This window comes from Chamaea fasciata, unplaced genomic scaffold (assembly GCF_029207755.1).
Source record: "Chamaea fasciata isolate MVZ Bird 193981 ecotype frontalis unplaced genomic scaffold, bChaFas1.0.hap1 SCAF_10, whole genome shotgun sequence".
Classification (NCBI taxonomy): domain Eukaryota; kingdom Metazoa; phylum Chordata; class Aves; order Passeriformes; family Sylviidae; genus Chamaea; species Chamaea fasciata.
This window is the reverse complement of record NW_027094095.1, coordinates 27,370,226-27,395,564: the sequence shown is the minus strand read 5'-3', so window position 1 is coordinate 27,395,564 and position 25,339 is coordinate 27,370,226. Positions and strand designations below refer to the sequence as shown.

At 42.8% G+C, this 25,339-nt stretch overlaps 1 protein-coding gene across 2 annotated transcripts in view; it reads left to right on the top strand.

Annotated features, from left to right (window-relative positions):
* The window catches only part of LRP8 (LDL receptor related protein 8), a 171,608-nt gene that overhangs the window by 106,788 nt on the left and 39,481 nt on the right, over nt 1-25,339 (top strand). The gene's annotated exons all lie outside the window — the stretch shown is intronic.

Genomic DNA, 25,339 nt, shown 5'->3' with positions numbered 1-25,339 from the left:
TGCATCTGTGTAAATCTTATTTAAGATGACAGAGATGTAATGACAGAAAATGTAGTGACAGGCAAAATACATAGATAGACATTCCTGTATGGTACTTCTCTCCAGTCCCATTTTCTTTCTCCCTGATGAAATCAGGGCTGGACTTTTCTTCCTGTGTCAAGGGATGACGGCAGGGCCTGTGATTGTCTCATTTTCCTGCTTAGAGTGCAGCCCAGCCCTGTGGAGGGGCCTGCCCCGCAGAGCTTCCCTAGGGAAGGGACAGGCTGGGAAATAAGAGATTTCTCACCTCTGTTAAGATCAAACTGCTTTATAAAATCAATGGTTTCAGACAGGCCACATAATGACCTGCACCTCTGCCAGGATCTGGGGTTATTCCTCAGTTAATGCAGCACTGGGACATTGTCCATAGTCCATTCAATCCAGAGAGTTTAAGAGCATTAATAATGCTGGCTGCTGCATTTTAGGAGTACTTCCAGCTTAGAATGTGGTGAAAACAAGACTTCCTCTCAGCATCTAGCCACTTGCTAAATGGCTTTTTATCTTCTGAATGCTTTTGTGGTGTGTTTTTAAGGATAGTTTGTGCTCTCTTACTGCTAGTCAGAGATGTCCTGTCCCCATCCCTTGTGCTTGGTTGAAGGTAACAGTTTGTGGGGTTTGGTTTGGTTGTGGTGGGTTTGGTTTGGCTTTGTTTTGTTTTTGTTTTTTTTTTTACAGAATCAAAATTGCACTTTGGTTTTTCAGTTCCCCCAGTCACTGAAGTTGCTCAGCTTTGTACCTAACAATATCCTCTCTAGGGACAGTGGCCATTCCCAGGTGTTCAGGACAGCATGACCTCTGTTCTGTTGGAAAGGTGACATGGCATCACAGCTGGCCTGATTTCTGCTGGACCTGTGATGTCTTCACCTTGTCTGCCATTCATGCCATTACTATTTATGACTGTGTTCTTCAGGGCACTGAATGTATCTGGTAGTGGTGGCTGTAAGAGTATCTCATGAGTCCCACCGAATCCTCAGCTGATGGAATCTCTATGATTTCTCCCTGTTGTGGGTTTTGGTCCTAGTTGAAGGTTGATTAGTTTCTAGCATGGACTGATTTCAGAGGAGAGGGTTATCCAGGCTTTTACTTTGAAATGTTTTGAAATGGGTCATTGTAAATAAGAAACCGCTTATATTTCTTAATTTTTCTGCCAAGACAGGTCTTTGGCACCTGCAGGAGATTTTTGGTATCTCACATGTACTCTGCATTGGAGAGCCCACCACATCCAGTGCCCTGGCCCTGTTTTTCATGACTGTCACTAAAAGCAGCCCAGTGGTGCTTGGTGATCCCCTGGGGCTGTGGTGCAGCCACTGCTGATATACACAGGCTCTGCTTATGAGTATGGAAAGATTCCTCACCTTCTCCTTACCCAGTTTCTTGGAGCTGAGAGAGGGGGAAGGGAAGTCATTTTTCTGACTGAGCTAACAGAGACCTCCAGCAAAATGAATGTTATCCACCTAATGCTGTTCCAGCACAGGTACTGAATCATTCTGCTTTTTATACAAGAAGGAAGTTTTAAATTTCCCTCTGAAGGATTTAGATTATTTAATCAGCGACTTTAACAAAAAAAAAATTCTCAAGAGAAAAATAAAAACAAATGCTAACAATCAGTAACAACACTGATGGGAGTATGAATTAAAGGGATAGAGCAAGTGAAAATCTAAGCTGGCAAACTCTTGCCTTAGGACATTGTATATATAATGAGATCGAGGAATGCAGAGAGCATAAACTCACCACTTATTTCTTTTTCAGATATGTGACATTCTCCTAGTTAAGAGCAGAAATTATTGCACAGAAAGGTACAGAGTGTTAGAGTGTCGGGTGTTAAGACAAAGAAAAAGAGACTGGGAAATCTTAATTCATATTGCATTTAATAGGGGAATGATTTAATAGGGCAGGTTTAATAAGAAACAGCTCTGGAAATAGATCTTAAAATGGAAGTGGAATATAAAATCAAACCCTGAATGTTGGTTTGAAACACAGCACCAGTTCAGGCACTTCTTTCTTATTTTGAAGCACATGTCACAAGTGGTTCAGGGAGATGTATCCAAACTTGACAGTTATATTTTTAGTGGGTATTTTCCATGGTCTCAGGCACTCTGTGTGCTGCTGCTGTGTGTGCTGATCTCTCACAGGGCTGGTCAGTTCTGCCCTCATTTCCTATTAAGTTGCCCAAACGTAAAATCCTGTTGTTGGTAGCATTGATGATGTCGTTCACCCCCAAATGCACAATCCTCTCCCAGCTCTCTGTTCAGCCCAAAGGATATTGCATCTCTATTATTCTTCTTCGATGCAGATCTCCTGCATGACTGAGTGGGTTTGGTGACATTACTGTGCTTTTGTGGAAAAGGACTTAATAAACTGTTCCCTGCCCTTGGAAAATCTTTCCTGGAGAAGGGTGGAGTATTCCTTTCAGGGCATCACATACACTGGGCCATTGAATTCAAGTAGCAAAAGAAAAAACTAGGCCAAGTCAGCCAGGCACAGTCAGATACCCAGTTTTAGGACCTGGGGCAGTAAAGAAAGCTTTTTTTTTTTTTTTTTCCCCCCCAAGGTTAAGAGCAGATCTGTTGGTATAAATGTGATAAGGTGCTGGGGGGTTGCAAATGCAGTGGAACATGTAAATTAAGGACTGTTCTGTTGGAATAATCTGTTAGAGATCATTCAGGGAATTGCATACGGTGATGTTAATGTCAGATGTACAGGTGTGCATTTCAACAACACTCCAGCTGCACCAACTGGCTACAGCCAGCGTAAAATACAGCCCTGTCCCCCTGGCACTGTCCCTGCTGGGCCTTTGGGGGCACTGCTGAATTCCAGCAGCTGAGGACCCCATCTGTAAAGCAAATATAGGACAAGGTGCTGGATGTGGAAACACTTCTAGAGCCACAGGGTCCTCCCAGAGACAAGGCACAAAAGTGGCAGTCTCATTTTCCAGGTGCCCAGACTGCTTTATAGGGCTAGTGATGAAAGCTTTGATTTGTCATTGTGATCAAATTTATTGAGACAGAGTAAAATGAAAACAGCCATGATCATCTGTCCATGAAGTCATGGAATAATTTGAGACAGAGGTTCATAATTTGGACCTTTGGGAGTCATCTAGTCAATTCCTTGCTCAAACTGGACCCCTGTCCTCATGTTTGACCACCCCTGTTAATGGAAAAAATCCCTTTATCTTGACAGACTTTCCTTTGTTGTAGCATGTGTCTGTCACCTCCCATCCTGTCACTGTGCACCTCTGAGAACAGTCTGGCTCCATCTTCACTATTCTCTCCCATTTTGGAGTTGAAGGCAGCAATATCTTCCTTTAACCTTCTCTTCTGTTGGCCAAACAAGTGCTGGTCCCCCAGCCTCTCCTTATTTGTAGTCTCTCACTTCAGATTATTTTGTCAGATAATTGGCAATGATGCAGATCTGTAATCAAGATACAGGTTTTGCTTTGTTCATTCACCCCTGTCAAAGCCTTATCACATCCTAAATATATCTTGAACATTAATCCGTGTCTCAGGTTTTAAGTACTTAGCTTCCAGGTCTACTTTGCAGAGGGTTCCAGACTCCTGGGAGCTCCTTTTCCATGGCAGTGGTTAACAGTAGAGATGGACAGGACTTTTTGAGTTCTGTCAGCAGACCTGTAGCTCCCTGGGCATGGTGGCCTACAGTTCCTTTTTTTTCTAAGTTTGTGTGATTCTTCAAATTCCCACAAATGGATCTTTACCCCTGCTTGAAGCATCCCATCTCTGCCCACTGCTTCCCAAGTGCCTCTGGATCCACAAACACTGCACCTGCCTGGAGTTGCCTCCAGCTGTGTCCTGACTGAGCAACCCTGAGCCAACCTCAATATCCCTCAGGATCCTCAGGGACTAACACGAGAAGTTTTTGACAGAGTAAGGATTCAAATCCAGTTTTTCTGGCATCCTGTTCCTTTTCTTGAAGCGTGAAATTATTCTTTTTACATGAAAGGAAATTCAGCAAACTCAAAGCCGAGCAGTTTTTCCCCAGTAGTGGGATAACTTTGTCTGTGCCTCGTGGGCAGTGAATTACATCTCCTTTTCGATGATGATTACATGGCTTTGGTGATCTCAGCATTTTACTTAGCTAAAGATGTAAATGAATTTAGGATTTGTAATGATTGTGCTGCAATTCTACCAGTGATGAAAAGTTCCAAGTAGTACCTACTCAAAAAGTGTTTTTCCTTTATGGGAATGTGTTTAGAACTTAAGTCTCAACAGTGACCTTTGCAGAGGGCTGACCAAATTCTGTAGGAAAACCAACTGAAAAAACCTCCCGGGTCTGGTCTGATGTTTGTATTGTTCTGTTCTGGAGCAGTGTTATCTTGTGAGGGAGTCACTTTTTCATGTAGCATTGCCTGCTTGGACATTTGCAGTGTTTCCACCCCCCAGATCGATTCTGAGCTTGTGCTTGTTGTTGACAGCTACCAAGTTTAAACACCTGCATTTAAACATTTTCCCTATTGGCCTAATGCCTTCATGCAGTTTATAGACAGGAGGGGTAATAAAAGAGTTGGATGCTGCCTTTTTATGGCTACAATTAATCTTGCAGTTATTTCAATAGGAGAGAATAGCAGGAAAATGAAAGTTGAGTGTGTGAAGCTCTTGTATGTGTAATTATTTAACAGGCTAATAAATTGAACTGCTAGAAACATAAAAGATTTTCAGAAATCTCAAGTAGCTCTTCATTGCCAAGTGCTTTTGTTTTTTCCATTCTCTTGCTGCTTGCTTTCTGAAGCTCAGATTACCTGATTTTTATATTTATCCTTTTGTTTGTTTATTGAGGGAAGGATGCAGGAATCACAGTTGTTTAACTATTACGGCTGAATGTGAAAAGGAAATAATTTCTGGGAATCAAAGGCAAAACATAATTTTCAAATTGAAATGTTTTAACTGAATGAAGTAGTATTGCAGTGCAAGAGCACAGACAGCAAACCTTTTCTCCTTTTTTAAATGGGTGAATTATTGTGTGAGGAAAATAAGTGAATATCAGATGACTTTATCTTAATGTTACTGACATTAAAATAGCTTCTGCATTTTAGTATCATAATGAATTGTATGTTGACACTGGGTTTCCTTGTTATACCACTTTCGCTTTGATGGCTGTCTTTCCTCTTTCTCCATTCCTGCAGTTGTAGGATCCTGTTTTCATTCACTCCCACTGAAATCTTCTGCAGTTTTAATAAGGGTCTCATGACACTCCATCCTGCTTCCTTTAGGATTAGGATCATGATTAAGACTGGTTTAATATGCAGTCTCTGCATGCTTTGGAAGGTAATTTCTGTAATTTAAGCCTTGCAGTGGAGATTTTTAATGCCTGCAATGCTTTCAGAGAGATTGTGCTCTGGGGTGAGGGTCACAGCCAGCACTGCCTGCACATGTGAGAGTGGTGTCAATCCTCCCTGTGCCTTTGTGGGATGCACTGAGAGCCTTAATCAAGGCTTGGCTTTAGCAGTAGCTCCAGCCTCCTTTCTAGGGACTCTGTGTTCATGACTATATTTGAAGTGCCACATTTCAGCTCACCCTTTTTGTCTTGTGTTTTAGCCTACGACAACACATTACAAATCCTTTGCCCTAAAATGCAGGGAGCTGCGTAGCTTTGTTACAGCACACGTTGGGCTCATGCCAGTTCTTGCACCCTTTTTCTGGCCTGTGCTCATCGTCTTACCCTGTCACTGGAGCTCCCTAGGCTGTATGAGACTGTGATTCTCTGTTTTGGCAGAGGTTGCAAACATAACCACACTTCTCTTTTTATCCTGTACAGGGATTAACATGTGTAACGTGTTTGTCAATTGATTTCATTTCTGGCCACTCTTTGTGCGTTTCTGTGTGTAAAATCATACATGTGTATTGAGAAATGCACACAGACACGCAGAGAAAAGAACAATTGGTCATCCAAGTATTTCACCAGGTATGTCAGCCCCATGTGGAGTGTGACTGAGAAATAGCAATTAACATACTGAATTCCACTGGAATTTGCATTGTTGCTTCACAATTCCTGCCTCTAGACATGTTGCAAGTGTCAAACTTGGAGCTGAGTTGTGAGAACCAGCAGGGATATTTGTAATGAAGTCAAGGTGTTGGTGGTAAGGGAAAGTCTTTTCTTCCCAGCCACGGGTCCACACATCAGTGTTCTTGTGCAACAGCCCGAACACATTCAATTAAAATTGCCATCTAAGCTGCCTGTTCCATCCTCTAAAAAAGAAAACAGGTGGGGGTTTCTTTGTATGTATATAAAAGATGAAATGTTCACTCTGAGATAAGAAACACAATTATTTAATAGCACCAGAGCCTTTTCAGACTTACTTTCTTTTGCACATAAAAGGACGAGGACATACTAGAATTAATTAAATCTATGCTTGTCTACTGAATCCTTTTTTTTTTCCTCCCTGAGTTCTTCGTGTCCTCTTACTTCCTTTGAGCAGCATTTCACTTCTCAGTACCTTTAAAACCTCAGATGAGTTGTCGCTTTAAGCATGGAGAAAACAGCATCTCCCCTTGGTACGAGCCTGGACCTTGGTGCAGCACTGTCCTCCCTGTGGCCATGCAGGTGCTGCCAGGAATGGGTGCGATGGGCTCCCTGCAGCTGCTGGGGTGGGCTGGGACACTGCACTCAACTTTTTCTTTGTGGTATGAAGTTTTGGCGAGTCCTGCCTGCTGTTTGTTTTATTCAGTCCTTCGACAGAACAGAGAGGGGATGCTGTCCTTGCAGATATGAGGTGAAATCCAATGCTGCACCATCCTCAGGCAAGCTTTTAATTTTAATTTTAAAAATAGAGGCTTCAGGAAGCAGGAAAAAAGTGTTCTACAATGAATTCCGGCAGTGTCCTGGAGAGCTGTATAATTTTTTCTTTCTATGATTTTATCACTCGTCTTGGCAGGTTTCATTATGTTTGCTCATCAAGGGACCTTTTGTGCCTTTATTTTCCCTTGTGACAAGGAGCACTTTTGCGACCATAATCTCTTTTACAAATAGATCTCGTCTCAGTGCTGCTCAACTCCTTTATCCTTTGTACAGTTTTGTCCCCCTAGCGTTCTGTGGGGCTTTTTCCTCCCTGTTTTGATTGGAATTGGAATAATCTCTGTGCACAAGAGAGCGAAAGTGAGCCTGGGAGGAAGGAAAATGAAGGAGCAGCTGCTGCTGCGCTGGGCTCGCCGAGAGCCTCGTGAGGGGCCGTGGCTGTGCGGAACCAGCCCAGACCAGGGGTGCTCTGTGAGCATTCCCCCTTCCCAGTGCCAGGGGACAGCCTTGCTCCTTCATCAGCCACAGAACGACAGGGAAGGAGCCACAGGAACCCCCTGCTCTCATTTGTGCTGGAGCATCTGCAGAAGTGGAGCTGCCTCCGCTGGGCCTGGTGTCCCCTGAAGTGTTTGTTGGTGCTGATGTGCCTGTCCTGGGCTGGCACCGACTGCAGAGCACCCACTGTGCTGACTGAACAGCAGGGAAAAGGTGCTCCCTGTTCCACTAACAGCTTGGCAAGGCTGGCAGTTCCAATTCTGGACTCTTCCCTATGACTCTGACACCTCTGACCTTGTTTTAATGATATTCCAGCTTTTCCGAGGAGGAACTGAGAAGTTTTCCTGCTTATCAGGTACCTGATAAGCACCTGATCTTGTTGTAACTTCTACTGTTCAGTTTTTTAAAATATTTGATTGCTGGCATGCTTGGAAACAGCATCTTAAGCAGGTTGCTTCAGCTGAAAATGACTGGGAAGAAATTAAGATAAAAAGCGATTGGTAAGATTTTCTAATCTCTTAGATTTCTCAGAGAACACCAAGCTTTTGTATAGCGTATGTAAAATGAGAATGTTTTGTATAGTGTATGTAAAATGAAAAAACCCACCCTGTAATAGTAGATTTAATTAAATGAATCTGTGAGGAAAAATTAAAGTGGGCTTTGGAAGAGGTAATTCAAATACCCCAACTATTGTATCTCTAGTCAGATACTATGTTTTGGTTTTTACAAAGGAAGAGCGTGTCCAAGCTTCTAATAGAGCTTTTGATTATTTTAATCAATGGTTTCTTTCCAGCTTGCACAATATGTTTACTTCTAAGAAACAGCAATGCTGGGGAAGATCACAATAGAACCATCTATGTTTTGTCTCATAAATAAAGTTCTATTCTGTTTCCATAATTACCTGTTATCTGATGTGAAACCTGGAGAAATGGTTCCTGATTCATTATATTCAAGCCAGACAGTGAGCTAAAAAGCTCTTAAGGGATTAAAGAAACATGGTCACATTTTTAAGTTCCTTTTTGCACATGACTACTCTACCACAAGCCCATTCTAAATTGTTCTTCTGTCTGATAACCACCAAGCACTTAAACCAGCAACTCGAATCATGATTTGTAATTTCAGCACCAAGACGTGCTTCAGAAAAGCGGATCCAACACGGGTCCTGTAATAGCAGTCCCAGTTTCCTTTGTAATTAAGTAATTGTGTTTGCAGTGTAATTAAGCAATTGAGTTTGCAGCAGGGCATTGCTGAAGCCAGTGGGGTTCTGCCCAGGCTGTGCAGCTGCCTTCTGGCACAGAGCTTGCGGCTGTGCTGAGGTTCCAGGGGGCTGGCAGAGGGATTTGCTATCAGAACACACTCAAGTAATGAAACTGAGGAGTAGCAGGAGGAGTGGGACAGAGATTACTGCTGCCTTGTGGTGGGGCTGTGGGCGACTGAAGTGGTTAAAAGCGTCTTTCCTTCTGGAAAAGACGTGGTGTCATTTTGTCAAGGCTGCTGCTGTGTTGTCATAACTGGGTGATTGGAGTATGTCTGATTATATTCCTCTTCGATAGACACCAGCTAATAATAGGGCTATAAACTGTGATTGGATTTTTCCATTGGCTTAAAAGCTTTTAACTGTGGCTCTTGTTGGCCTAATTTCTTGCCAGGTTTTTTTGTTAACTGAGTAAAAGTTGAGCACATGGGACATTTTAAGTTGACTGTTGCTTTTCCACAATCCCTTACTTAAATTTTTCATCCACAACTCTTTCGTAAGATACTTTCTTAAGTCACTGTTTTCCAAGAAGTGTAGGTAAGGAGCAAAGCCTCGATGTTCCCAAGTACACCAGGAAATATCCATAGGACTCAGACTGAGACTTCTGAAAGAGATTGTCAGTGTTTAAATGCACTCTTTGGGATGCTTCAGTGTAGGCAGCAGCTTCTAAGGTAAATGCTGTGAATTAATGGATTCTAGGAGACAATTCCTTTTTGCAGGCTCTCTTGTAGTGGTAGTTGGAAAGGAGGCATCTGGCCATGCCTGTGCTTTGCTAACATGTGTACATGCATCAGTAGCTCAATGAAGGCACTGAGGTGCACAGGCTCTGACAAAAACTGAGCCTAAGCAACTTCTTCAAAACCATGTGAATGCTTAAAAAAAAAAAAAAAAAAAAAAGTGGGAGTTTGAAATCAGTGTAGCCTTTAGGCGCAGATCATCTCTCCCACATGTGTCCTCAGATTTTGCCTCTTGCTGTTCTACTGCCTGCTGTAGCTGGATTTCGTTGTCCTGAAATTTAAAGGTCACTTCAAATGTTACTTCCAGCTGCTGTTAGAGGGGGACCATGGATTTTTGGGTTGTTGAGAAGTCAGCCCATCATTGCAGAATGATGTTGTCTCGGTACCAGTCATGCTCCATTGCTTGGTGTGTCTTGAACTATTCCTTGTTGTGTTTTGTGAGCTGGAAATCTTGCTTCGGAAGGTTTAAAGATAAGTGTTTAGGCAAAAGTGTCTAGCAGAATAATGGAGAAAATGGAGAATTTTCATTGTTCTTCTTTTTCCTTCCTTTCATTGTTACACTGTGGAGGTGTAAACATTATACCTTCTTTTACTTGAAATGCAGATTTGTCCTTTGAAACGATACTTGGAATGCAAGCCAGAAGAAGTAACAGATCTCAACTGCTGGTGGCCTCAGATCAGTGGTGTCCTGAATTCTGAGCACAGTTTGAGTCCTAATGCACGAGATTTCTGTTTATTTAACAGTGGCCTTTGCATTGTGCTTGCACATAACAACTCCTGTCCACCCCTCTGAGTTCTGCTTTACAGTTTCTTTCCACAGAGTACTGAGCAAGGAATTTCCATGTGTTTCTGTTTTCTTTATGAGATTGGAGCCCATGATATTCTCAGCATATGGTATGAAATATTTATTATTGTTTTTAGAGGTTGGTTTTAGGAGACAGTCTGTGATGTGACTGCATTTAGTAACATAAATGAAAGTCCTTTTCTTTTTGCATATACTTAAGGAGCTATGAGGAGTTAGTCATGGTGAGCTCTAAATACCAGGGAGACGACCACTGTGAAAGCATTTCAAAAGGAAGTAGCTGGAAGCTATAGAAGGATGTTTAGAAAAGGCCAATTTAAACTAAATAAAAATGTAATCCCTGTTATACATAATAAATGAAGAAGAAATCTCTAAAATTGTGTTGAAGAATTAAAAGAAAAACATGTCTGGGATTCTGGTTCCTGCAAAAAGTGTATTCAGTGATTATGCAAAATCAGAACTGTGGGGTCAGTTCTTAACTTTACATAGCCTGACAACAATTTTGCATATTCTTCTCCTTCACTTGGATTTTTTTCATTCATCTCCTGTGGTTTTGGTTTGGAAAAGCAGTGATTTTTCCAGAGTGTAAGGCAGCTGCCACTGGAAGCTGTCGTGTAACTTATGTTCCAGAAGGAGTGAATGTGTCCCTATCTGCTCATCAAATATTTTGAGAACAAGGGCTGATGTTTCTGGCTTTCAAGACACATTTTCTCTCCTCCTGAGCCGAATGAAAAATTTTCATAGTTCAAACCCACACATGTGCTGACTGGCTTTCTCTCTACTGGAATTACTTAAGCACTTTCCCAAACTCTAGAGATCTTGAGAGATCAAAACTGGCTGGATGGAGAGAATGGAGAGGTTTGAGAGGGGAAGGAGGAGCAGGAGCCTCGAGAGTGATGGTTCAGTGCATGGTTAGGGCAGCCAAGGATGACACAAGCCAGTGCACACAACAATGGATGCAGAAATCTGTCTTTAAAAACAAAATTGCTCCACGTGGAGCTCCAGCACATTGTGTGGAGTGCAGTTGTTGTCAGCCAAAACCAAGTTAAGAACTGGACCTACACAGCAGAGAGACTGGGCTGACCAAGTTGTGTTGTTCTGTTGATTAAAAATCAGCAAGAGCACCACGTCCTCTTCTGTAACAGGCTCACAGAATCTGTGTTTGCTTTTCTGTATAACCTGGGTCATGGATAACCGTGTGCACCTGGGTTCTGTATAACCATGGGTACATGCTGGAATCTGGATTCTGGGGTGACGTGTAGGCTGGTTTAATACTTTGTGTGGCCGCACAGTGTTACCTGTATGGAAAATGTAATCAAATAATGCATTTGAACATTGTTATGAGCACACTTCTCCAGGCATAGTCACTCAGGATATCAGGGTTTTTTCAAACATGAGGAAAGGAGTTAGGGTTTTTTGGGGTTTGTTTTTTTGTTGTTGTTGTTTTTGGGGTTTTGGGGGGTTTTGTTGTTTGTTTGTTTGTTTGGGGTTTGTTTGTTTGTTTGTGGGTTTTGATGATTTAATGTGGCTACTCTTGTTTTGGATTGTGTTTTTTGTTGGTTTTAATTTTTTTAACCTAACAGAATGAAACACTCTTTAGATATCCAGACGTTTTTCATACTTCAGATGCTTTTTAGTGGTGATGCAAGAGAGTATTTCCTTCCCATTCTGAAGGTTATATTGGTTCAGCTCAGCCTTTCTATTAATTCCAGCTGGGGATCATGAGAAATGTGTGTTGCTCTAGGACTAAACTGTAATTGTGACATGGATCAAAATCTCTGCCAGGCTGTTCTTTCCCTCTCCCAAAGCAGATTAGCAGCCTGGCATCTGTTTTCTTTGGGGAAGATGGCAGAGATGCCCAGAGAGCAGAGGAGCTGCCTCACAGCTGCCCTTTGTGCCTTCAGTGGAAGTGCCTGGGCTTGCCAGCCGTGCCCAGTCCCTGATGTTGGCAGCCAGGGCTGGGCCAGGGCTTTGGGTCTTGAGGCAAAGCTTTTCAATCTGCCAGAGCCTTTCCCCTTGAGCTCCATGTGTCTTCACTCCTGCAGTTGCCAGGTGGGAAAGACCTACATAAAGACAGCTCTGTCACATTGTCAGAGAAGGTTTTGGAAAGGTTGGGCACTCTGAGTGCAGTTATTTAAAGTTCTGACATCAGAGTCCCCCAAGTCTTAAGTGGCTGTGTAGGAAATTATAGCTGACCTGCATAGGAAATGAGGTGTACTTTCAACGTGAATGTCATAAAAATTACTTTATCTAGATCAAGTGCCATCTTACCTACTATACAGGTGACAGAACTTGGTCTCAGAGATCTGTTCTGCTTCTTTTAGTTATGGTAGGTTGCAAAGAAAGTCTTCCTGCTGAAAGCATTAAAAAAAAATCATGTACCAGCCCTTAAAAACCACATTATGCTGTATTTCTGTGAGCTTTTCTCCTGCTTGCTCTGTGAGTGGGATTCCTGCAAAGTAAGTTCAATCACTGAGTTAGCAAATACTTCAGGAGCACCAGAACTTCTGAATTTGATTTCACTTCCACCCCTGACTCCCATTCATTCATGTCCTGGGCTTGATTGATTCTTTGGTGCATAAGAGAGTAAGAATTCCAATTAAAAGTTTCCCCAGTTTCTTCATGCATGGATTGTCATCCAGGCTGGGCTTTTGATGCAGCCTTTTCTTCAGCAGAGCATTCTGCCCTGCCATGTATTTTCAGTGAAGATATAAAAATTCCCCTCGAGGTATCATATTTTTTTTATTTTATTCAATTTGGCCACCACATTTGGGTATGAGGACAGAGAAGCAGACTATTGGGGGGAAGCATTAATTGTATATGAAAACTTTGTTTCTGTAGGAAATTTGTGTAAGAATCCATATATTGAGAGTTGAAATTATTACAGTCTAGGTACAAGGGGGAGTTAGGCAATCAGTTTGTAATAGATGTAATCATTTATAACAAGTTCATTGAATAAGGAAAGCCAGAAACAAGCATGAGAATTTTGTGATCAGGTATAGGAAGGATTTTAAGGAATTCTTTAGCTGTGTGAAAATCCATGTAGTGTGGTACTGGTCAATGAGAGTGGAAGTACAGGCTGCAGTGGCAGAAACTGAGTAAATACTGAAAGTATTTCTAATTTCTGTTCAGAAGGAAGAGGAAGAAGTTGCATTTGCACGTTTAATGACATGCCTGCTACTCAACAGCAGCTATGAAAGGTTTGGCGTTTAAAGCAGAAGCACTGACAAACTCTCATTGAGGGACACAGCCAGTCAGTTTTCTGATCTGTACTTTTTTTTTTTTTTAGAACTTGCATCACTGGTTTTTGCAGATGTTGGAACGCTGGTGGCAGTTTCAGTAAGTTAGTAAAAGCTGTATTTTTAGGGTGGTTTAAAAGGTTAAACAGAGCACAGTACAGAAACTGCTGTAGAAGGTCTGTAGCCCGAACTTAGAGTTCCTGACTGCTACAACAATAACAATTCAGCTCCAAAGCTGTGTGCGCTGAACTGGCTATTGTTAGTTTTGGACAAAACCACAGAGAGCCTGATAATAGAACATAATAAATCAAGATTTAAAAAAAAAAAAAAAAAAAAATCCGTGTCACCGTGTTAGGGAAAACAAGAGTTGTGTCACTTCTCGGTGGTTCTTGATTGAATCGTGACCTTGTTAATAAGATACTGTGAATGTTAATAAGCTACTGGGTGTATTTTGTGAAATGTGATTTGACTTAAACATAAAGGTTAGAAAAATGTATTTTACAACATAATTAGAGGTCGTGCTAAGCAAGTTGAAGAGCAGATGGTGAGAGCTGGTAAAAGACATGGGCAGGTGCTCTAAAGTGGAAAGGTTATTAGACGAGGGGCTGTGAACAGCCTTACAAGGCTCACATGATTAGAGTTGAAAAATAAACCTTATTAGAAGGGTATTTGATATTAGATTTATTGAAGAGAGGGTTGAGAGTTGCCTTTATCAATTTACACCTTGGTCTCTTTGGTTTCATCACACAGTTGTTTCTTTAGCTTAGCAAGAATCAGCCTAATCCAGGACACTAGATAAGAGAAATACAGATAAGATACAGCTCTTAACAGTTGTGGCAGATAAAGTGGACTCACTTGTACAGAAATGCTGACTGACTGAAGTCTTTAAATCAAAATAGGTACCTGTCTAAACAAGGTGTTGATGTGGAGAGTCTTTGCTGTGCAAGCATTTAACAGTCCTGAGGCTTTTGGACGTGGGGAGTTCTCTCAGCAGCTGCGCTGACAGCAGTGATGCTCACAGTTTATCGGTGAAGGCACTTGGCCCAGCTGCTGCAAGGCACAGCAAGCTCTGACACTGGAAGAAACTCCACCTCGGAATCACTCCATCCAAATCACTGGGAAGGAATTTTCAGGGCAAGAGTTGTGTTGTTCAGTTAAGGGAACTCCACAGGTGGGGGAGAACCACTCTCCTTTCTTCTCCCCAGCCATGGATCATTATTTGAAGGTCGCAAAATCCCAGATTTGTCAGGGTTGGAGATCATCCAGTCCAATGCCCCTGCTGAGGCAGGGTCACCTGGAGCAGGTGACACAGGAACATGTCCAGGTGGGTTGGGAATATTTCCCGAGAGGGAGACTCCACAACCTCCCTGGGCAGCTGTTCAGCACTCTGCCACCCTCAGCATAAGGAAGTTCTGGAAAATGTCTCCAGAGAAAGTCATAGGTATCAAGAAACCTTTTTTTTCTGTTCTGTGATCCTTGGAGATGTGTTTTTCTGAACACATGGAAACCAGGAGAAATCTTTGAGAGGTGCCAGGTCACACTGACAGCAAATATAATTGGGGAGATTTTGCACATTGTAGTAGCTCATCACCTGATTCGTGATTGATGGCAGAGTTTTCATGGAGTTAATGAGTAGAATGTTAATGAGTAGAAGCTACCCAATATACATCCATGTAGACTATATGATATATACCATCTCTATCTATTATATATACTTCTTTTCATCTCTGATGCGCACAGAATATGCCCAGAGATAACGAGGCACTGTGTTTCAGGTGGAGGAAGCTGTTTTGGCATGTTTTGCTGCTGAGCCGTTTGAAGTCATTTGCAGCCTTTCAGCATTGGGAAGCGACAGTCGCCGCTCCAGCAGCCTCTGTTGTCTGAACAAGCTCTGGCTCCTTCCCTTCTGATCAAAAGCATTTGGTGAAAGGTGCAGCTTGGATCCTTTAAAGCATCTCATTATGGGTTATATTTAGAAGTGTGAAGAATATATTATTAATTACAAGGATGCTCCAAAGCAAAGAAGCTGTTTTATCCATGCCCTTGATGAACAGAAAAGTTCCTGTGCTGAAGGAAGGTTATGCAATTAACAGTATATTCATTAGGAGTTCATCAGATAGCAAACTATGCTTATCTTCAGGATGGTACTGGAATATCTGACAATTTCCTAGTTACTGCCTAAGTGATAAGGAAGAGCGAGAGACAGGAACTGCCAGCTCCTGGTGTATGAAGTTTTATAAATTTCCTGGTTATATAAATTTTACTGTCAGTAAAATTTATATAATACAGTTTACATATCTGTTATATGCTAGTTATATATATATATATATAATATTTTACATCTCAATTTACAGGCCAAGTAGTCTCTTGCTGCCTTGCTGGAAAGAACTGGAGGTGGAAGTTGGCTCCACATATTTCTTGGTTGCTGAATGAGCACAGCGTATGAACACTGTGAGGATATTCCAAGGTTTTTGCTCTCTTTCGTTCCCACAGAACCCCTCTTACCAGGGCAGCTGTCCACTGCGTTCATCCAGTACCATTCTGGATATTTGCTTCCACCTGCTCAGTACTCTCAAATCCAGTCTGTGCACTGGGCCTGTGAATTTCTCCAACTTAGGAGATTTTTTCATTATTTTCAGTATTTACAAAATACAATAATTTTTCTGTCTTCAAATTCAGACTGGCATCTGGTAATTGATTTTTGCTAATTGTGGGATAAAGTCAGGTGAATTTTTTTAACCTAATTTTGAGTTGAGCAATAATTTGCTTCCAAAGAAGTGGAGAAGTGCCTAAATATGCCAGAATATGTATGAAATAAGCTGCCATCTGGAATTTGCTTCTGGATTTGTTGTAATAGAAATGGAGCAATCTGGGATGCATATTTTGGGGCATTCTAGAGATTAATATATAGGAAGAAAAATAGAAAAATCTGTCCTGGTGCTGTGCTTAGCTGCTTGTATAAGAATTTGACAAGTGACCGAGGTGATAATGTCTGGTAGGCTTGGAGTAAGTGAGATACTGCTAGTGGAGAGAATGAATTATTTTTAGAAACTAATTTTTTAAACAGCTCAGGGTCACAGTGCCAACAATTTGAAGAAAGCCTAGAAAACTCTGTCACTTTTATCTCTAAACTAAAGCCAGTCAAATAACATTTGATTCAATAAAAAGTAAATTTGTCTCTTTTCTAAAAGTATCTGTGCAGAAATGGTTCCAAGATGCTTTCAAACTGCTGCGTTACAAATCCACACAGGGAGGGATGATTGATTTCTTGTGTGCTGCAATCTGGAGTATTTTATCACTGAATCTTTAGTGAAGACAGTTGATGTTGTTAAAGCTGCAATGTGTTTAGACCCAAAGCCTGGGAATAAAGCAGGGAGCATTATTGGATCGGTACGGATCAGGAGAATATGGTTATTACCTGTGTTTCTGTGGAGATCAGCTCTTTCCGTGTCTCTGCCAGCTCAGACCGGGAGGGATGGGCTTTGTATCAAGGGTGGGCTCCGGTGTGCCCGTGGGATGCCCAGGTCATGGGAGTTAGCTGACGGGAATCAGGCACAGGCTGACACCTGAGTAGGTGACAGGAGACCTGGAATGATCCCAGCTGGGGGGAGGCTGAGGCTCTCCCCACCTCTGCCACATCCCCGGGCTCTGTTCAGCAGCTCGGCGCATCATTTGTCACCTCTGTGGCTGCGTGAGAAAGTTTCAGTTGTTGGAAGATCTGTTTGCCCACAAGGCTCCGGAATCACCGATCTCGGGCAGGGAACAAGTTTTCCTTTCACAAGTTGCATTTCTCGGGGTTAATTAGCTGACTTCCATTCAGGCCCAGCTTGTGCCGCCGTAACCTCCCGACTCTCATTTCTTCCTTGACTCTCCCCTTTCTTCCCGGAGCATGTCTGTGTTTGAGCTCTGCTGATTCCCAGCTCCTTTGCTGCCAGTGTGTGCTGCCTCAGCTGTTACCCTCGGGTGTTTCATTCTCCTAAGGCTTGCCTGAATCACAGCTGCCTTAAAAGCATCACGCAGCACTAATCAAGGGGGGACACAGTGGCTCATGTTAGATTTTTAAAGGTTGTTTGTAGCCAGACTTAGTTTTCCACGGTAGGCACCCCCGGAAAAAAGCAGAGGCAGAGAACTGGTGTTGAGAAACAGAGATCAGCTCTCAGCCATGTCAAAAATTTGAGTTCCATTTGATTTTTGGGCTATAGGAAAGGCAAAATCATTTTTTCATTTTATCCCCCTTTTTTTTCTTCTTTTTCTCTTTTCTCCCCTGACCTCCCCCATTACTGTTAATTCGGAAGGAAAGGGAAGGCTGAACTGCATTGCAGCTGGCAATGTGTACATGGATTGACAGGGTAATTATTGATGCAGACAGTGGTGGGATGGGAGGTTTGACAGGGCAGTGTTGTACATCACTCTCTTTCAAACAAGCTCTAGAAACAATAGAGTTTAAGGAAGATGTTCTGTTCGGGGTAGAAAAAAGCAGAGTATTTTTTCTGACCTTCTTAAACAAAGTCATGTCATTGTTGGAATTTTTTTTTTTTAAGCTTAGCTTTTGATTGAGCATGAAAAATGCCTCTCACAAAAGGGAATATTTAATAGCTTTTCTATTAGAAAACTATCTCTAAAGAAAATTTTGAGTCCTGGGTTTTGCTGGCAGGCCTGGGTGTTTGCTAACTACCAAAGTCAACTGTCAGTTTAATGTGAACCTGTTTGAGATCAGCAGTGCACATTGCTGCTTCACTTCTGCCAAGAACACGTTCTTCAGCTGCTCTGGTTTCTTACTTGATGTCTAGGATTTTCCCTGTGGTTTTTATTAGTGTCTTCCTGCCTCTCTGCCAAGCTAAGGGCATGACCAACTGGTCCTTGAGATGAGAGAAAACCACCAGTGAAGAGAAAATAAAATTTTAAGTAGTCCAAAGTGATCTGAAGAAATCTGATGTGGAAACTCAGGTTTTCAACAGCCAGAGTAATGTCTTAGAGACACAGCTCCTCTTGAAGGCAAGTTCTGCTCTGGGTTAGAGGAGGAGCAGAGAGAAAGGCAAGAGGGTCTGGTGGTTTCACCAGGTGGGACCATGTCAGGGTTTTAAACAGCTCTCCATTTTAACTCCAGGGTCAATTATGGATTTTCCTCTTCCATCAAGAATTCCTCTTCCATGCAAAGGGCCAAAATTAGTAGAAATAGGGGGGAAAGTTGGCAGATGGCCTCCGACTTGAGTTTATCAAAATCCCCTTTTTGTTCCTCTAAACAATGTCATTGAAGCAGGGCAGTCACTACAGGGCTGTATTCATTTCTTCTCTGGATTAATCTGGGTAAATGTTTCTCGTGACCATATGGCTCTGGTGGCAGGGAAGATGAGAAACTGGCATTCCGAGGTGGCACGTGGCTCCTGGGCTCTCCCGTGGCTGCACACTGGGCAGTGATGCTTTACTCAGCTGGCGCTGGGCTGCCCCAGCCTCATTCTGCTGTCACATCTCTGCCTTGCCCCGTGGAGTCGAGCTCGGCTCTGCAGCAGGTGACACCACAGGTGTGGTGTGCTCATGGTGGTTGCGTATGTTGGTGTTGTCCAGAGTCTGCAGAAAGTGGTAGCAAGGAATGGAGCCGGAATCCCAGGGTTATCCCGTGTCTCATTCAGGTTTATGAAAGGATTTGTGCATCCCTGACCAAAGCAGTGCCTCGAGGCATTTCCCATCAGAGCCATCAGGGCACTGCTGATCATACAGAGAGGGCTGGGTGGAGAGAAAGGCCAAGGCAAGACTGGCCTTGAGGGATTGCTGACAGTATCTGTGGAACTGTTCGGTTTCCCCTGGAAAGGCAGCTTTTGTCTCAAGGTGCTTGGGCAGAAAAGCTGCTTTAGGGAATGAACTTTTGCAATGAATTCTCACGTGTGCAATGGCAGGTAAGGAAATGTGGTTTGTTTGGGAGCAGAAAGCCCTCACTGTATCATGTGCATCTCTCTCATGCCTAATCACCTGTCATGGTCTCTTAGAAACTGGTTTCTCTGTGCACAACCAGACTTGACAGTGGGGGAATGTCACAGTGTATTCTGCAGACACCAGTTAAAATAACACTGTTGTTTTACAACCACTAGATGGTTAAAAAATGGAATTTAATGAGGATCAGCAACCTTGTATCCTGACTGCTGTTAAACATCTGATCTTTGTAAATTCTGAAATTTCAGAAGTATGACCATGAGGACCATTTTAAAGGCAGTTAAAAAGCTTTCTGATTGCTACTGAAAGTATCACAATTTTCCTGCAGTTTGAGACCAAGAAGGATCATGTAATCATCCAGTCTGACCTCCTGTTTACCATGGGCCATTGACCTACATTTGGATTTACCAAAACAAACAAACAGACTTGAATTTAAGGACTTTATTTCTCAGCAGCAGGGCCTGTTGGGCACATCAGGTAGGGAACAGAATTGCCATCAGAACAGTATCTGGAGAAGCTGTGAGATGAATTAGGTGAGATGTGCTCAGATGATCGCAGCGAAAGAGCATTTGCTGTGTTTACAGGAAAACAAAATCAGCTGAAGTCCTGCCAGTCAGACTGAGGGAAGGAAATGCTTTTTGTGGCCAAGTTTGATGGTAGTTTTGACTTTTGAAGTGGATAAGTAAGACATAGGAATCAAAGATGAAATGGTGCACTGGAAGGCCAAGAGCAGCAGTCCTTTCTGTGCAGCTTGCTGTCTGGGCTGTGACAGTATTCAGGATTCCAGGTGTGCCAGGATAGCTCTGAACCTGGGATTCTTCCTGACCCATGCAGGTGGCTCACGTTGTGAGACATCATGGAGCTTAGCTAAAACCTGATGCCATTTGTCTGTGCAGCCTGCTACAGAGATCTCTCACCTCCTTGCACTGTGCTCAAATATGGTTTATATTACCTGTTAAAACTATTGGCATGATACCAGGGAATCATTTTCTTACTAGAGTTTGTTTGTAGTGTCTGTGCTTTTGGAACACACTTTTGCTATTAAAGTTACTTCACTGTTACTCTGACAGTGAGTCTCTGTTTCAGTAATTAGGATTAATCCTGGGATTTTGAATTTGTGATTATTTCACTCTGATGTCAGAGGTGGTAATCACCAATGTGCTAATCTGCACAAAAGCAAGGTTCCTGCTACCTATCTCTTTTAGACAAGCTGAACCCTTTGTGTGCTAAGCTTATTTTCTCCCTCCAGTTTCAAGGTAGAGGAGTTGGAGACTCATCAAAGACTACTAATGCATGGTGTTGTAAAGGAGCCCTTCTTACAAGCACACAAGAATGGAGTTAATAAGGGCTATACTATGCAGTGCAATGGAGGGAAATCTGTGCAAATCCTCCTCTGAAACCTGGGAACTTCTGAACATAAGTCATCATCAAACAAATCACACCACTGACTCCAACTATTTATCAGGTGTATCAGTTGTTCATACTGTTCCTGACATTTTACAGTATGGTTCCTTAGTCACCTTTCCTAATCTGTCTTTTGATTTGCTTAATTTATGTTGAAAGTTTAAGGGCAGTGCCCATAAGGTGATGATCTTTTTGCGTAGGAAGAATAGATTTTTCACTGTTTCTGTGCCTTTGCATGCTGCCACAAAGGTTTTGGCACATCAGCCTGTACTCACACACTCACAAATGTAGAGTCAGGTATATCAGTTCAAGCTCCCAGGCCCTGGGAATTGGTGTTGTCAGCGTGCCCCAGTTTGACCAGAACAGTTTCCTGTGGGAGCAGATGGATGGGGAGGCTGCTGCTGTCAACAAAGGCGTCATTGGTGGTGGGTTGGGCTCATTCCAAGTCCCACTGCTGTAATCTTAATTCACTTAAGCCACTAATCATGACATTTGTTTTGGCCTGGGCTGCTTTCAACTGAAATTGTAGAGCTGCCTGTATTTTCTCAGAGATCTCAAGTGTATGTGTAATACAGATACAGTGAGCAGCCCAAGGGCTGCTGCTGGATGAGCTGCACTGGCTTTTGTAGAAGTTACAAGTTCATGTAAGTCTTGCTATCCCAGCAGGCTGATGCTTGTACTGTGTTTCTTTACATGACAGGAGGGGAGTTCAGTGCAGCTCCTAACCTCGGTGGGAACAATTCTTTGATGAGCATTCCCCGTAGTGTGTTCTGTCCCTGTGTATTGCTGATGCACAGATCCAGACTCAAGCACCCGGCAAAAGCTGAGGCTTCAGGGGAGTCCCTGTGTGCTCACAGTGCTCTGTGCACCAGGGCCACAGAAACTCCCAGGACATGGGAATCATCCACCACGGATGTTGCTGTCCCCACACAAACACTCCTGACCCTAACGTGTCACAAGGCAGGCATCAGGGAGATCAAGTATAACAAATGTGATGTAACACACCTTACAGAATCACACCCAGAATCTGATGTGTCTTGAAGGGTTGAGTAAAGTAAACTAAAACAGTGACCTGACCTGCACTGCAGAGTGAGCTGGTGGTGAATGGGGCAGAGGCCAGTGTTCCTCACACCCACCCACAGCTGGGAGAAGGGGCAAAGGAAGGGAAGTTCCAGTCAGACAAACCTTCAGCTGTGACAATCGTTTAGGTCAGAAGATGGATTTTAAACTGTGTTTCTTGTGCACCTTAAATACTTCAATGGGAAACTTTGAGTTGTAAGTCAGTAGTGAGTGTAGACTGGGATATACATTCATATACACATGCATATATATAAAAAACTGTAAATGCAAACTTGTGACTGAGAATTTTTTTTTCTGAATCACAAATCTTCAGTGATTGAGAACGCTGAGTTCTGAATTTGCCTAAGCCATCTCTGCCTGTCAGCTCCCCTCCTCTCTGCAGAAGAGTTGCTCATTTACCAGTTTGACTTATTTTGTCTGGAAACAAACTGGATTCTAGTCTTGAACTTGAGCAGGTATGAACACTTACTTTGTTCTTGGTACATCTCTGAGGCAGTTCTGCCAGCTGTGACAAAAGATTTAAGGGCAGTGTTTGAGGAGCGGAAGTCCTTGTTAAAAAACATTTCTTTAAAAAGGAAGCTGACAACTAAACCATTGCTGCTGAAAAGAGAGAGGTAGGAATTTTAAGTTCCATAATACAAGTAATGGAAATATTTGTGGGAACAATTCATTGGCATGGCAGAAAATAATCAAACCATTTTAGTATTGAGTTTTCTCTGTTGTAGAAAAAAAGTTTTGGGTTGGAGCTTCTGAAGAACCTGGGAAAACCACATGGGGCAGTCTGGAGAGGATGGGGAGTTATTTCAGCAGAGATAGAGGAGCTGTTCAGACCTGTGAGATGATGTATTTCCACAAAGGGCATTCTTTTCAGTCTGCTGATGAAAAGTCTTGTGGGTTTCCCACCAGTAGAAGCCGCTTAATTGCATTTTGTGTATGCTCTTAGAGTACCTGTTTGGTGAGAACCTGACAAATGGTCTTCTGAAAGTAAATCAATTTTGTTTTCTTGGGCTTTCTTGAATATACATGATGTCCGGAGCCTGAAAAGCACAGCAGTGGCACAAGAGGAAGCAAACAGTGGGGCGCCAGTTAGGCTCTATGGTTCTCTGAAAGACTTTGTAGCCTCCTATAAAGAGAAAGAAGAATGTGCCATTGGCGGTAGTGAGTAAATGGAACCTTCTTGTCTTCTTTGCTCTTGTCTCCTTATAAATAAACCGTTGTTGTCCATCCTTGGCATTTGCAGTTCATTGTGATAAATTGGTCTTGATGTGTCTGACATTTCAACCAAGTTGTTTAATGGTGCTTTTCTGAAAAGGCAGATCGTGCTATAACTCGCCCTGGTCCAGAATGCATCCAGGGTAAGAGCACTCACCATCACACACAGCACTAACCCTTTCCTTTCTGGCTGCACAAAGAGGGAAGGAGGAGGTAAAACATTTTGGTCACGTCAGCCCAAGAGGCCTGGGTTTGTGTAAGGCGTGCACAGAAACAGAAATGTTACGTCTGGACTGCAGTTACTGAAAGCCTCTCTAATATTAACGTGGACAACAACATGGACTCCACTTGCATCTGCAGCCTCTCAGGGGAGAGGGGAGGAGAACACCCAACTTGCTGGAAATGCAGGTGTGTTTTCACCAAACTTTTGCCTGGAGTTTTGTGCAAGATCCCCTCTCTGTCACCTGCCAGCGCTTACAAGTCGTTGGCTTCCAGGCAACGATTGCTTGGGTGCAGAAACCACTGGAATGCAGAGATTTGATGAACTGTGACCAACAGCAGCTTCTCTTGCTGCATCCCTGGAAGTTCAAGGTTTGATTTACATATTTTTAATGTCTTTAATTATTTTGTCAGGGAGATGATTGACACAGAGATTGCTTTCCATAAAGAGGAGCCTTCTGTTCGTACCTTACCAAACCTTTCAGCTCTCCAAAGCATCTGCCCACAGCAGCCAAGCAAAAGTAATGCCCATACTTTAAACTGTGACCAATAAGTAACGTTTTGCTGGCTAATGATCCCAGTGTGTGATGATACCAGTTTATGATTATATTTCCCCTTCTTCAAAATCAGGTGTGTGGAACATGTTCCCACCTGTCTTGACCCACTTGGTTCTCAGTGGAGAATTACAGTGAGGATGGAAGACCTGGTCCTCCTTGGCATCGAAACAATTTCTCCTTTCCATCACTATTGCCCGAGCAAGAAGAACTAGAACAATTTGGGGGGGATGTGGACCAATAACTTGATTAACAAATGTCTCTGTGACATTTCTGGTATCCCAGTTTTCTCAGTATGCCAGTCCAACCCAGCTGGGCAGTAACAGAAGCTGCGGCTTAGAAGGATGGGGACACAGGACCTGGCCTGAGTTGGCAGATACACTGATCCTTGTTGGGGAGCCTTTCCAATGTTTTTTATTACTGATTTGCTGGAAAAATAATCCCAAAGCCTAAGTGAGGATCCCTTTTTCCTCCCCCCTGTAGTCATGCAACATTCATAAATGTTATTTAGGTATGCAAGTGAGCAAATTTCAACAGAAATGCTGTCATGCCTCAGGGTTATAAAACTTCATTACATCTGTTATTAACTGTCTGTCTGTGGCAGGACCTAATTTTTCTTGATGTATTGGTTGCCCACAGCTTCTTGAAACTGCTTCTTATAACACTTCAAGGCGCTAAGACAGAGAAATCCAGGGATTAAATGGCACCGCTCTCCAAGTGGCTGATTGATGCTTCAGGGCTGTGAGATGCCCTTTCACTGCCTCCTTGCGTAGGTGGAAGGGGAGGTAGAATTTTCATCCTCTCTCACTCAGCGCTAGGGAAACTGATTGACTTTGTGTAAATATCTTTACCAGGGCAGGGTGATGTGAAGGTTTTAATTTAGAATTTGGGTTCCCCCCTTGCTCAGTAGACCTGCAGCCATATACAGCATTATTATCATTAATACTAATGGAAGAACTATTTGGATACACTTAATTTTTTGAAGAGAGAAATTGGTCTGTTTAATAAGCAAATCCTGCCAAACTGGATGATGATTCCAGAATGCTAAACAATTGTTTAAACTGTGGAACATTTGCATTTCAGCAGCCTTGTCACAATAAATGTAGATCTGTTGCTCTTTACACTAGTATGAAGGGGGGAAAAAAATAGGAATTTTAGCAATGCAAACTAGTTATGAGAGAATGAGCTTCACAGCTTACTTGGTTCCAGATAAATCTGGCAGATTCTTTTTCATAGTTGTGTTCTTGCCTGTACTGAGGTTTTTGCTTCTGCAGGTCCTCCTGTGTCTCCATGTCTGACATCACAGTTGCCTTCGATTTACGCGGTTCCAGCTCAGTTTGTTAAACATCTGCAAGTTCCTGCTTGTCCTTGCTGCTTTTCCCTCAGCTTTGCTGACCACAGTCTGCCCAGATGATTATGTTTAGAAATTGCCTTGCCAAACATACCCCCTTGTACCAAAAGGAGGGAATTTGTTCTTCCTGGCTCAGCTGGAGGTGGTTTGAGCAGAGCTGCTGTGCTGGGGGCAGTGACTGAACTCCGAGTGCTGGGCAGGGAGGCAGAGCTGGGCATCCCTCCCTGTAACAACCAGCCCCAGGTTCTCAGCTGGAATCCCTGCTGGTCTGTTGGAA